This window comes from Oryza glaberrima, chromosome 11, assembly GCF_000147395.1.
Source record: "Oryza glaberrima chromosome 11, OglaRS2, whole genome shotgun sequence".
Classification (NCBI taxonomy): Eukaryota; Viridiplantae; Streptophyta; class Magnoliopsida; order Poales; family Poaceae; genus Oryza; species Oryza glaberrima.
The window spans coordinates 14,829,031-14,842,010 of NC_068336.1; the positions used below are offsets into that span (position 1 = coordinate 14,829,031).

General features: G+C 46.6%; 1 non-coding gene across 1 annotated transcript; it reads left to right on the forward strand.

Annotated features, from left to right (window-relative positions):
- Nucleotides 1-2,553: 2,553 nt before the first annotated feature.
- On the forward strand, nucleotides 2,554-2,692 carry LOC127756114 (small nucleolar RNA Z247). The gene has a single exon (XR_008013154.1). It is a non-coding gene; the product is annotated as a small nucleolar RNA Z247 (small nucleolar RNA).
- The last annotated feature ends 10,288 nt before the right edge of the window (nucleotides 2,693-12,980 follow it).

The following is a 12,980-nucleotide window of genomic DNA, read 5'->3' on the forward strand; positions in this document are numbered from 1 at the left end:
ATTTATTTTTGAGACGATGTCATATGTGAATCGATCGGAAATCATGGATAAATAAGAAATAACTAAATCTATTCGATCGGCTATAGATGTTAACAATATATAATTCTTATGTCGATATATACTTAAATCAAGTGATTGGGATAGATCGGTTACCATGCCGAGACAGTATAAATCACTTAGATCGAAATATATATTAACAACAAGACTATATATGTTTATAGCATAGCCGATCAGATAGATCTAGCATGTATCGGCTAATACTCCGATACTACTCTATATGAAGATATTAAAGCAAGTAGAATATACTAAACAAAAGCCTAAATATACTTAAATGCAACAAGATCTTAATATAAAGGACAGATTTAACATGTCAATCAAGTATATAGGATAAAAGTAGTTAAATCAGGTTAGATTGGCTGAAACCCCGATGCTACCCTAATCGGCAACCAAAAGCACGCTAGAGATTAAGATTCTAATCATGACTTATAAGGTCAAACTCAACTGATGCAGCTATAAGTATGAAAAGAAGAACAATATATAGACAATCAAGCCGCTGGTTGTTTCATAGAGTGGTGGATATCCTATATAATCTAAGTCAACATTAGTATTTAACCTGATCGGCTACCTTCTAGTTGCAGACGTTAGCCGATTGGAGGTTAGATGACAATATTGGTAGAGATTATATAGAATATAAGATAACTCGACGAATTACATAAACAAGATGGAAGCACTAATCCCGAGAACGCAAACTGCCATAACAAGTTTTACCTGTAGTTGAAGATCGAAACCGTTGCAGCTCAACCCGAAAGCAAGAACTTGTCGAAACAAAATGAAAGTAAAGGGTGGCGATGCGCCGAGATTGTATTGAACGTGTGTTGTTGTATTACATGGGGCTTGGGGTCTATTTATACCCAAGATTACAAAATATGTCCGTGTCGGACATGACTCTTATCTCTAACAAACTCTAAGATACCATAAGTCTTTGCGGCAAACTTTTGCCCAAACATATCTCTAAGGAAATTACATGAAATATCCTAATTAATAGATACAATTGCCTTCTCAGGACTCAATCCGTGCGTAGCAATCCTCATGAAGCACGTTAACCCAACCTGACAACATATACCATGTCACATTGTCGGATTCAGCTCAATCGGCTAACTTTGTCCAACTCGGACTCTGCCGATCCCAGTCGCAGCTGATTCGAACTCCAGCCGATCCTTACTCTGTTTCCGGAACGATTTCCATCTCAAATTCCGCTTTGACCCTATCTTCATCTCCGATACTTGGATTACCAAATTTGGTTGTTAACACATGCCCCCCAAGTCCGGAATATTTGGTATTGTTTCGGATTTGCCATGCCCGTGTCTCCGAGAGTATCGCTTATTGCCGTTTTTCCGACCGTTACCATGGATCTCCCACAGGCTCTGATACCACTTGTTTTTAAAACCGGCCCGAAATCACATCGGAAACCAAACACGGAAGAAACGCCATAGGAGATCCAAACACGATGACGGCACCGAGGCACGATATTTGATAACGGAGTTCAGCCGAGGCCTACATCTCCGGGGCACAAATTACGGGCGTTCCTCCCCGATCCAGCATATACAGCGTATCAGAGTTACAACGACTCACGGCCGGTCACCGCCGGCAGCCGTGCATATCAGAGTTACAGCTATGCTAAGTCGCCATGCGGTTACAATAGGCACGCCCCTCTATTTAGGAGAGATCCTAGGATAGAGTCTGACTCATACTCTGGTCCTAATACCTATTACAACTCCAAGTCCTAAATTGTAACTGACTACGTACACATTGTTAAAGATAGAATTGGTTTTGGTTGTTTTGGTTGTTATCGCATGTGACCTGATAAGGTTGTTGCGATGTAGTTTATTTGTTCTGATCTAATCCTATCCTTGTAATCTTCGGATTCTGTTGTAACAAGCCACGGCAGGGGCTGTTCCTGTCCTATATAACACGCAGGGCGACCCGAGGCAAAGGGTATCGCTTTAATCCACTTTTACATGGTATCAGAGCCATTCTCCCTCCACCCAGTTTCAATCTATGGCCTCGTCGTCCTCCGTTCCTGCTCCCTCTCTCCATGGGCAGTCAGTATCGGAGAAACTCTCCAAGTCCAATCATGTGCTGTGGAAAGCACAGGTTCTCGCCACACTGAGAGGAGCTCAGATGGCGGGATTTCTTGATGGCACTGCCGTCGCTCCGGCGACAACTCTGGTGGTGGCAAGCAAGGACAAGGACGGGAAGGAAGTCACCGAGAAGGTGGCCAATCCAGCGTATGCAACCTGGGTTGCACAAGAGCAACAGGTCCTCAGTTACCTGTTGTCGTCGCTCTCGCGCGACATACTCGTTCAAGTCGCGACTCTCACCAAGGCTTCTGAGGTGTGGGAAGCCATAGATGCAATCTTCTCGTCGCAGTCCAGGGCGCGGGTCCTGAACACCCGCATGGCGCTCTCCACCACCAAGAAGGGCAACAAGAGTGTTGCCGAGTATGTAAGTAAAATGAAATCTCTTGCTGATGAAATAGCTACTACAGGAAAACCTCTTGATGAAGAAGATCTGGTCTCCTACATCCTTGCCGGCCTCGACTACGACTACAACCCACTTGTTTCCTCTGTGGCAACACGAGTGGAACCTCTGACAGTGGCTGAACTCTATGCGTTGCTCCTAAGCTTTGAGCAGCGCATGGAACTCCTTCAAGGCGACACACAATCCTCAGCTAACTCCATGTCGCGTGGAGGGCGCGGCGGCGGCGGAGGGCGTGATGGACGCGGTCGCGGACGCGGAGGTGGCAACGGAGGCCGTGGCGGTTTTGGCCGCGGCAACGACAACAAGAACAATGGAAACCGGCCAACCTGTCAGCTGTGTGGCAAGATCGGCCACACCGTCATCAAGTGCTGGAAGAGGTTTGATACCTCTTTCACTGGAGAAGAGAAGGTGGCCGGCGCAGCTACCTCCTACGGAGTCGACACCAACTGGTACCTGGACACAGGCGCCACAGATCACATCACCGGGGAGCTCGAGAAGCTCTCAGTGAAGGAGAAGTACAATGGCAATGATCAAGTGCACACTGCGAATGGCACAGGTATGGATATTAACTGTGTGGGTCATACTACAATTCGCTCCTCAAACAGAAATCTTCTCCTTCGAAATATCTTACATATACCAACTGCACAAAAGAACCTAGTTTCTGTTCATCATTTCCTTAGAGATAATCATGCCTTTATGGAAACTTATCCCCATGTCTTCTTTATCAAGGATCTGGCAACGAGGAAGCTCCTTCTTCAAGGCCGATGTAGAGGAGGCCTTTATCCACTTCCATCCAGCCACTCTACCTCCATGAATAAGCAAGCTCACAGTGTCGTCAAGCCTTCAACGGCGAGGTGGCATCACCGCCTTGGCCACCCTTCTTTTGCTGTCGTTAATAGAGTCATTAGTCAGAATAATCTCCCTGTAATTCCTGATTCTAGTCAAGCATCGGTTTGTGATGCGTGTCAACAGGGAAAGTGTCATCAGCTCCCTTTTCAGAAGTCGACTAGTGTTTCTGCTGGTCCCTTAGATTTAGTTTATTCAGATGTTTGGGGCCCAGCACCCAATTCAGTTGGTAATAAAAGTTACTATGTGAGCTTCATTGACGATTATAGTAAGCATGTATGGCTGTATCTCCTCAAACACAAATCTGAAGTTTTTGAAAAATTTCGTGACTTTCAGAACCTGGTAGAACGGCTGCTTGAACGCAAGATCAAGGTTGTTCAGACCGATTGGGGGGGTGAGTACCAGCGGCTTAACACCTTCTTTCAGCGCATTGGCATAGAGCACCATGTTTCCTGCCCACACACCCATCAACAGAACGGAGCCGCCGAGAGAAAACACCGCCACATAGTAGAGGTAGGTCTCTCCTTATTAGCCCAGGCTTCCATGCCTCTTAAATTCTGGGATGAGGCGTTTGTAACTGCAACCTATCTCATAAATCGAACACCCAGCAAAGTTATCGACTATACTACACCTCTTGAGCGTCTCCTTCATGTCAAACCCAACTATGCTGCTTTGCGCGTGTTTGGTTGTGCCTGCTGGCCCAACCTCAGACCCTACAACACCCATAAACTCTCCTTTCGATCAAAACGATGTGTCTTCCTTGGTTACAGTACTCTCCACAAAGGGTTTAAGTGTCTCGATCCATCTTCGGGACGAGTATATATCTCGCGTGATGTTACTTTCGATGAACAGGTTTATCCGTTTGCTTCTCTTCACACTAATGCTGGCGCCAAACTTAGAGCTGAAATCCTTCTGCTTCCATCTCACTTGCAACCCTCCTCATCCTTTGGTTCCGGGGGCGAATTGTTGGTTGAACCACTGGTTAATAATCCTAACCCTGACACTAACCAAAATGATGAGATCAGTGCAGCTGTAATCAACTCGGGAGAAGGCGATGCAAATGCAGCACAAAATTTCAGCTTCAATGGTGCAGAAACAAGGTCAAACGGGCGATATTTCATGCAGGATGCACAGCCAGCTTCTAGCGCACAAGGCAGCATGGATCCATCACATCAACAGTCTCCGTCATGTCAGCAGGCAGCAGATGCACGTCAGCCAACAGCAGGTGCAGCAGGCGCTGATCTTCATGAAGCAGCCTCTCCGGTTGGTGAAGGGCAGATGCAGGAATTGGAGCCCAAGCTGTCTTCGTCACATGGCTCTGGCGCGCCGACCGGAGAGCCAGCCCCTGGATCGTCTGCGGCAACCAATTCTGGAGACAGTACACAGGACCCAGAGACCAGCACTGAGGCGTTTGCAGTACCTGAAGAGACTGCTGTCACTGCACCAGTTGGGCCAGTAACTCGTGCACAGAGAGGGATCCGGAAACGCAAGGAGTACACTGATGGAACTGTCAGGTATGGTTTTTTGACAGAAACAGGTGAACCTGTCAATTTGCAAGAAGCTGTTAGTAATAGAAATTGGAAGGTTGCTATGGATAAAGAATTTACAGCTCTTATGCATAATAAAACTTGGCATCTAGTTCCACCGGTACAAGGAAAAAATGTGATTGATTGTAAGTGGGTATACAAGATTAAAAGAAAATCTGATGGGTCAATAGATAGATATAAGGCAAGACTAGTTGCAAAAGGATTTAAGCAACGTTATGGGATTGACTATGAGGACACATTTAGTCCGGTAGTTAAAGCTGCTACTATCAGACTTATTCTATCTATTGCTGTTTCTAATGGTTGGAGTCTCAGACAATTAGATGTACAGAATGCCTTTTTGCATGGTTATTTGGAAGAAGAAGTCTACATGAGGCAACCCCCAGGTTATGAAGATAAGATACACCCACATTATCTCTGTAAATTGGACAAGGCATTATATGGTTTAAAACAAGCTCCGCGAGCTTGGTATTCTCGCCTGAGTAAGAAATTACAGGATTTAGGCTTTGTACCTTCCAAAGCTGACACATCACTATTTTTCTATAGCCGTGGTACCTATACAATGTTTGTACTAGTTTATGTTGATGATATTATTGTTGCAAGCTCATCTCCTCAGGCTACTAAAGCTTTACTTAAGGATCTTGAGAAGGATTTTGCTCTCAAGGATTTGGGTGATCTCCATTACTTCTTGGGGATTGAAGTTAAGAAAAACTCCCAAGGGCTAGTGTTGTCCCAAGAGAGATATGCTACAGAAGTTCTGAAGCGAGTTGGCATGGCCAAGTGCAAGCCAACCAACACTCCTTTATCAACCTCAGAAAAGTTGTCATCAACTCAAGGAGCTGTTCTGGGACAGAATGATGCCACACAATATCGAAGTATTGTGGGTGCTTTACAATATTTAACACTAACCCGGCCTGACATTTCCTTTTCTGTCAATAAAGTATGCCAATATTTACAGCAACCTACGGTGGATCACTGGAGTGCTATAAAGAGGATACTCCGGTATATACAAGGAACGGTAAGTCTTGGACTAAAGATCAACAGATCAGCAAGTACTTTGATCAGTGCTTTTTCCGACGCAGACTGGGCAGGGTGTGTTGATGACAGGAGATCCACCGGAGGCTTTGCAGTGTTTTTAGGGTCTAACTTGGTTTCTTGGAGCGCCAGAAAACAAGCGACGGTGTCTAGGTCTAGCACAGAGGCTGAGTACAAGGCACTTGCAAATGCCACGGCTGAGGTAATGTGGATAAGAAAATTGTTAGATGAAATTGGAATAAAACAACCAAATGCCGCAAGATTATGGTGTGATAATCTTGGTGCCACCTATCTGTCTGCTAATCCAATCTTTCATGCAAGGACTAAACATATAGAGATAGATTTTCACTTTGTGAGAGAACAGGTTGCACAAAAGTTGCTAGACATTCGGTTTATTTCAACTGATGATCAAGTCGCCGACGGCTTCACGAAGGCTCTTCCTGTTCGACGGCTTGAGATGTTTAAGAACAATCTCAACTTGGGTAAGTTGTGATTGAGGTGGGGTGTTAAAGATAGAATTGGTTTTGGTTGTTTTGGTTGTTATCGCATGTGACCTGATAAGGTTGTTGCGATGTAGTTTATTTGTTCTGATCTAATCCTATCCTTGTAATCTTCGGATTCTGTTGTAACAAGCCACGGCAGGGGCTGTTCCTGTCCTATATAACACGCAGGGCGACCCGAGGCAAAGGGTATCGCTTTAATCCACTTTTACACACATATTCGACTCAAACTCTAACTGAGACAGAGAGGTGAGAGGCGATGCCGTCACTGTCGTCGGCCAAAGTCGCGGCAACCGCGGCGAGGCTGAGCAGCCACCGCCGCCTTCACAAGGTCGCCACCATGGCCACCAGAAGCCCACCTCCTGCACAAGGGTAAGTGACTGACCGACTAGCGATTTTTCTTCTTCCCCATGGTGTGTGAGCTTGTAGATCGATCGAGCTAGCTAACAGCGGCGAGCGACGGTGCAGGGGACGACAGTGTACTTCCCGTTGGGAGAGCCGGGGCCACGCCAGACGACGAGCTGGAAGGCGGCGGCCCCGCCGGTGAAGCTGCTAATGAACGTGGAGAAGCTACGGCTGCTGACGAAGGCGGGGACGACGATGCTCCTGTCGGCGGCGGAGCGCGCCGGGCTGTCACTGTCGGCGGTGGAGTGGCTGGGTTTGCTCTGCAAGGCGGAAGAGCTGGAGGTGCTATCGGCGGCGACCGACCACGGCTCACCTGGCGCGCTGCTCGGCGTCGCGCTGCTGCTGCTCGCCGCCGGCCCCGCCGTCGTCTACCTCGTCACGGAGGAGTACCATGGGAGGTCGCCGTCCAGGCCGTGGTCGCCCTCGCCTGCGTCGTCGGTGGCTCCGCCACCTTCGCCATGTCCAGCATCGTGTCCAAGCTCCAGAGCTCTCCAGCTGAAGCGATTAGAGATGCTCATTGCCTTGCGTGATTACTTACCACTTAATTTGGAATTAGTGTGTAATTAAGCAGAGTGCTCAGCCTCCGACGAGGCGACGAGAGACACAGATAGGTGAGAGGGGATAGAGAGAATAGAGAATATGATAGGTGGGCTCCACTATTTTTTAAAATAAAAAATTACTGACTAGACTGCCACGTGTGCTAGTTGCAGCCCAAAATGCTCGCAACAGGGTGTTTTGTTCGATATTGAAAGTTCAGGGTGATCGATGTCTGATTTTCGAGTTTAAGGGGATTGTCATGGCTATGGATACCACAAATCTAATAGTAGTTGACTAAACTCGGCAGGACCCACCACATATCATGTCTTATACGGAAACAAACCTCGTTTATAGAAGGAGTTTCAGATAAGAAATGACAAATATAGTTCTACATGGAAACGATAAGGACTAATCGGATTGTATCCATATTGGTCTCCCTAGTCTTACTTGGACAAGGGGGCAACTATGGGTATAAATACAAGCCCCCCTAGGAGGAGAGAGGACACACCCACCATAATCTATGAAGCCACAAGACGCCACAAAGCCACAAGACGCAACATACACAAAGCCAACACACTCCGCCAGATCTCGACGAGTTCATATTCGAGAAGGAAGACTACCCTGTCGTCGACTACGAGTTGGTTATCTAGTCGCCAAGTCAACAACAGCTAGATGGGTTATCCCAATTATTATACTTGTATGATTCAGATGAATAAAGAAGCAACACCGGCTTCGGCCAACAGATTGTAGGGTTATTACCTGTCAAATAAGAGGCCCGAACCTATATAAAAATCCATGTCTCTATCTCTTTTACCTCAATCTCGCATATACCCTGGTACCAATGATCCCCATATATCCAAATATCCTAGTTGTGACTATCAAACGTCGACAGGGGTAAATCGATTGGCCGTGATAGTTCAGAGGCAATTCGTACTTTTCCCTTAACCTAATGGCTGAGAAGAAAGATGTATCAATCAAACGGTTGGCATAATCTCTATAGTGGGTTCCAACTATGAAGAAGTTTAATGGTGTTTGCATAAAAATAAAAAGTAAAGAACCAACACTTCGTAGTGAAAGGTAGTATGCAAAAGATACTTAAGTATTGATTAAGATACTTAGATAGGAAGGATAAAAAGATAATTTTACTGGTCAATAAGTAAGAGTAGGATTGTCTTTAACAGTAGTGATAGATATATAGGTAAGGGTAGTATTGGTAATTCTTCCGTATGGGTTAATTCGTCCTCATATCCATTACATTATTTGCGTGATTTTTTCAGATTTATGTATTGTGCCTGAAAATATGATAGATTATAATATAAGTGATTGCATCAGTTAAAATATGACTGAATCTTGCTTGGCTGGGCCTTTGCCTCACTGCTAGTTGCCGCCGGCTGCCCTGTTAGTTGCCAAAGTCCTCACCGTTGAACAAGCACATGCCAGTTGCCATCGCCAGTCCACGCCTACTTGGTGTTTGCTATCGTTGGTCATCTCCCGCTGTCATACAGATACCGTTCGAGTCTCCGCACTTGACACAGACCGCAATGGTAGATAAGGGAAACAGGAATTCGGGAGTTAGGGTTTTTAGCCACAAACAAGTAAAGATTTTAACCCACTTCAATACAACTATGTTAGAATAAATGTCGAATATACTAGTCCTATTTAGTTACAGTTGGACTTAAAGTTGTAATAGGTGTTAGGGAGTGGAGTTAGAGTCGGACTTTGTAATCCGGCATCTCTTAAATAGAGAGGGGCGCACCACAATGTAACCATGGCGACTACAATGTAGCGTAGACACACAGGGAGACGATGGCGGCATGGCCATGGACTCGTAGCGGCTAGGAGCTATATTGGTTGGGGATGAGCGCCCATAATCAGAGCCCCGGGAATGTAGGCTTCGACTGAATCTCGTTAACAAATATTTTTGTTTTCATGTGTCATCATCTGGCATGTCTTGGGTGATCAATGATTGAAGCGATTGGGAAGGTTAGTCATCGTTCCGCTGTATCGACTAACTTTTATAACAAGTGGTATCAGAGCCCAAGGTTTGAAACCCGGAACAATTTCCATGGGTCACATGGTGGAGAGGACAGGTAACAAGTCTTCGGGGTCACATGGGTTGATGTGACGGGGGAGATTGTTGGGCCTGAGGCCAGGTAACAAGTCTTCAGGGTCACATGGGTTGATGTGACGGGGGAGATTGTTGGGCCCGATGTGTGACGGGGGAGAAAGTTGGGTTTAGTCCCACATCGGTAATTGATGATGGGGGAGCACGATTTAAAAGGTGGGGGCGGTCCTCACCCATCAGACTAGTCTTTTGGGTTGTGTAGGCCCAGGACCTAAAGTTGTGGCTCCGGTTGGGCCTGTGGTGGAGCAGGCCCAATGTGACCTAGGAGGCCCACGGTTCGTGGGCCGGGCTGCGCACTCTAGCAAACCTGATCCAACTGTTCGGCCCATCCTCGTCTGATCAAAACCACCACCGATCCACACTGGACCGATTACCACGCACACATCTTCAAGCATCAAAACCTACTGACCGATCTCTGGCATACAGTGTCATACAGTGTGATGTCCTCTTGCATGCACTTGGCTCTCCTTGTGTATGCCTGCATCTGGTCGTATGCCGTTCCAACTCCTTGCCTTGCCATATGTGCACGAGGTCATGTGCATATATTTTACCTTTTTTTTTCATGCAATAAGCTTACGTGACATTGCACTGGCTTGAGTTCCAAAGCAGCCAACCACGATCAGGACTCATACATATGCAGCCGTATATGCTTGGTCTGCCGCTGTGCGTGCCGACTTTTCACCGTGCCATTGCCATCTGTTCCGCCCAGCAAATCCCAAACGAACCTTCAAGATTGAATCGTCTTTGAGATCAACTTTTCCCATGTTTGGATCGGATTCCTTGTCCACTTCTACTCGAACTCCATTGCGTCGTCCTGACCCGAGTCGAGAGCTGACTAAATACACCATAACACAATTTGTCGATCTCCATTGCGATCCTTTCTTCCATACTCGCATGTTCTGCTCACGGTCTCCAGCTCGGTTTCGGTTTCAAAAAAAGGTGTCAGTGCGCATGTCGCGTCTCCGTACACGACGTCCGTGCCTACGCACGCACCGCAATCGCAGCCCTCATGTTCACTGTCTACGACCCCGTCGTCATCGGCCTTGCACGTCCGCCGCGCCGCGCCACGTTCGTCGGTTTCGCCCTTCCGCCGCTAGCCTCCCTACCGCCGCGGATCCACGACCAACGCGTGCATCAGGCACACCGTCCATGGCGTTACCCCTCCGATCTCTCCGGTCACCTTCGGCCACGCCCGGCCCTGTCACGTTCCGCCATCGCCGGTCTGATCGCGAGCGAGGTCGTCACCTCCGCAACGTCCTCGTTGTCGCCATCGATCTCATCGTCACGGCTGATGATCTCCTGTCGATGCGCGACCCCCACCTCGTGTTTCCTCCTCCTCATGTCTTCTTGACCCAATGTTGAAACCTTCTGCTCTGATACCACTTGTTAGAGTGCGCAGCCCGGCCCACCAACCGTGGGCCACCCAGGTCACATTGGGCCTGCTCTACCACATGCCCAACTGAAGCCACAACTTTAGGTCCTGAGCCTACACAACCCAAAAGATAGTCTGATGGGTGGGGTAATTGATGATGTGAGAGCACGACTTAAAAGGTGGGGGCGGTCCTCACCCATCAGACTAGTCTTTTGGGTTGTGTAGGCCTTAAACCTAAAGTTATGACTCCGGTTGGGCCTGTGGTGGAGCAGGCCCACTGTGACCTGGGTAACCCACGGTTAGTGGGCCGGGCTACGCACTCTAACAAACTAAATGCAAGATCTTTGTTCTTTCTTTCCCCTACCGATCTAAATAACTGATTGAGTGATTTACATTGCTTTTACCTACTACCGATTAGATTGAGTTGACAATAATCCCCTTCAAAGAAATACACTTATTTTACAAGTTAATTACTTCACGTTTCTCTATTTTTTAATACCTCTACATCTCTTAACACCGTAAAACTTCTACCAACTACTATATAGTAGGAAGAAATGATTTGACTCTTGTTCGAGAATACAGGTTTGCATGGATGAAAGATTACACTGGTGGCTGTGCACAGCCGATCCAAAAATTGGCAATGATGCTGGTTAGCGCTGGTCTTTCCCGTTGCAGTACACAGTACACATGTGCAATTTAATACGGACCAACCAGCATCATAAAAGTTCACTGTCGGGGGGCGGCGGCCACCGACAAAAGATTGATGCGCTAGTGGTTGTTCTCCTCATCAACTTCCGAGGGGATATTTAACTTTTTTTACTCATAGTAAATGACACGTGGACTCTCATCCATGCCATATATACTAACTACATTTATGACATGGGTCATATAACAAATCCTTATTTCTAATAGGTGTAAGAGAGATTCAACAAACTTCTACGGTGATCTAGTATAACACTTCCCTTGTTAATATTACAACTCATTTTGATTTTTTGTTGACCAATTTTTAGTAAGTTTGATAAGCTTATATAAAATGTAGTTAGTATATTCAACACAAAACAAACATATTATCAAAATATATTTAATGCTAAATTGAATAAAACTAATTTAGTGTTTTAGATTTTGTTAATGTTTTCCATGTGATCAAACTTAACAAAATTTGGTTAAAAAAGTCAAAATAACTTTTAATACTCCCTCCGTCGTGATTTTAGAGGGACGTGACACATCCTAAGACTACGAATTTAGATATTTGTAGTTGTAGGATGTGTTACACCTCTCCAAAATTGCTCGCTTATATAGTGGGATGGAGGGAGTATAAAACAGAGGGTATTTCAAACCGAAGGAAAGCTCAAAAACTGGTGTGCGAATATGACAACTTACAAGAGATTGATAAACTGATGATCGATTGCGACTTGGAGAATAGCAGTGTTCGTCAGTCTGGAACAAATATTCGAATGCCAATAGGATTGATTTGTGTGGACTCCTTTCATATCTGTAATCATTCCTTATCTTCTCCCCATGTACTCTTATATATACCGGCCTCTTGAGGCTCAATACAATCGTTTCACGATAAGCAGTATACCTCTCCTATACTATCCAACATGGTACCAGAGCAGGCGATCTAGTCGCCTCTCTCTCACGCTTCCACTCGTCGCCCCTAGGAGGGTTTCAATCTCCTAGGGGCGGCCACCGTCTTTTTTTTCCTTCGCGTCGTCAAGTCGATGTCCTGAGAGAGATCGATCTCTCGGGCGTTTGCATCGTCATCAAGCAGCACTAGCAGAGTCTCCGGTCATCATCGGTTTGCTCGTCGTCCTCCACCTCCGGTCGGCCACCTCCACCGTCCCTACCTCCGATGGCAACCGTCAGCTTATTGACCTCCGCCGGGCTCCGCGGCCGACGGACGGCCTTGTCTCCGCCTGGGTCGCCGCCGCTCTGGGGGAGATCGTCTCCGATTGGCTGTCTCCCTCACCGTCACCGTCAGGTCCGCTAAGTTGCATGCACCAGCCAATTGCACCTAAAAGTCTAAGCTGATAGGGAAAGACGGGCAATTTACTTTATACACTCCAACACTCCCC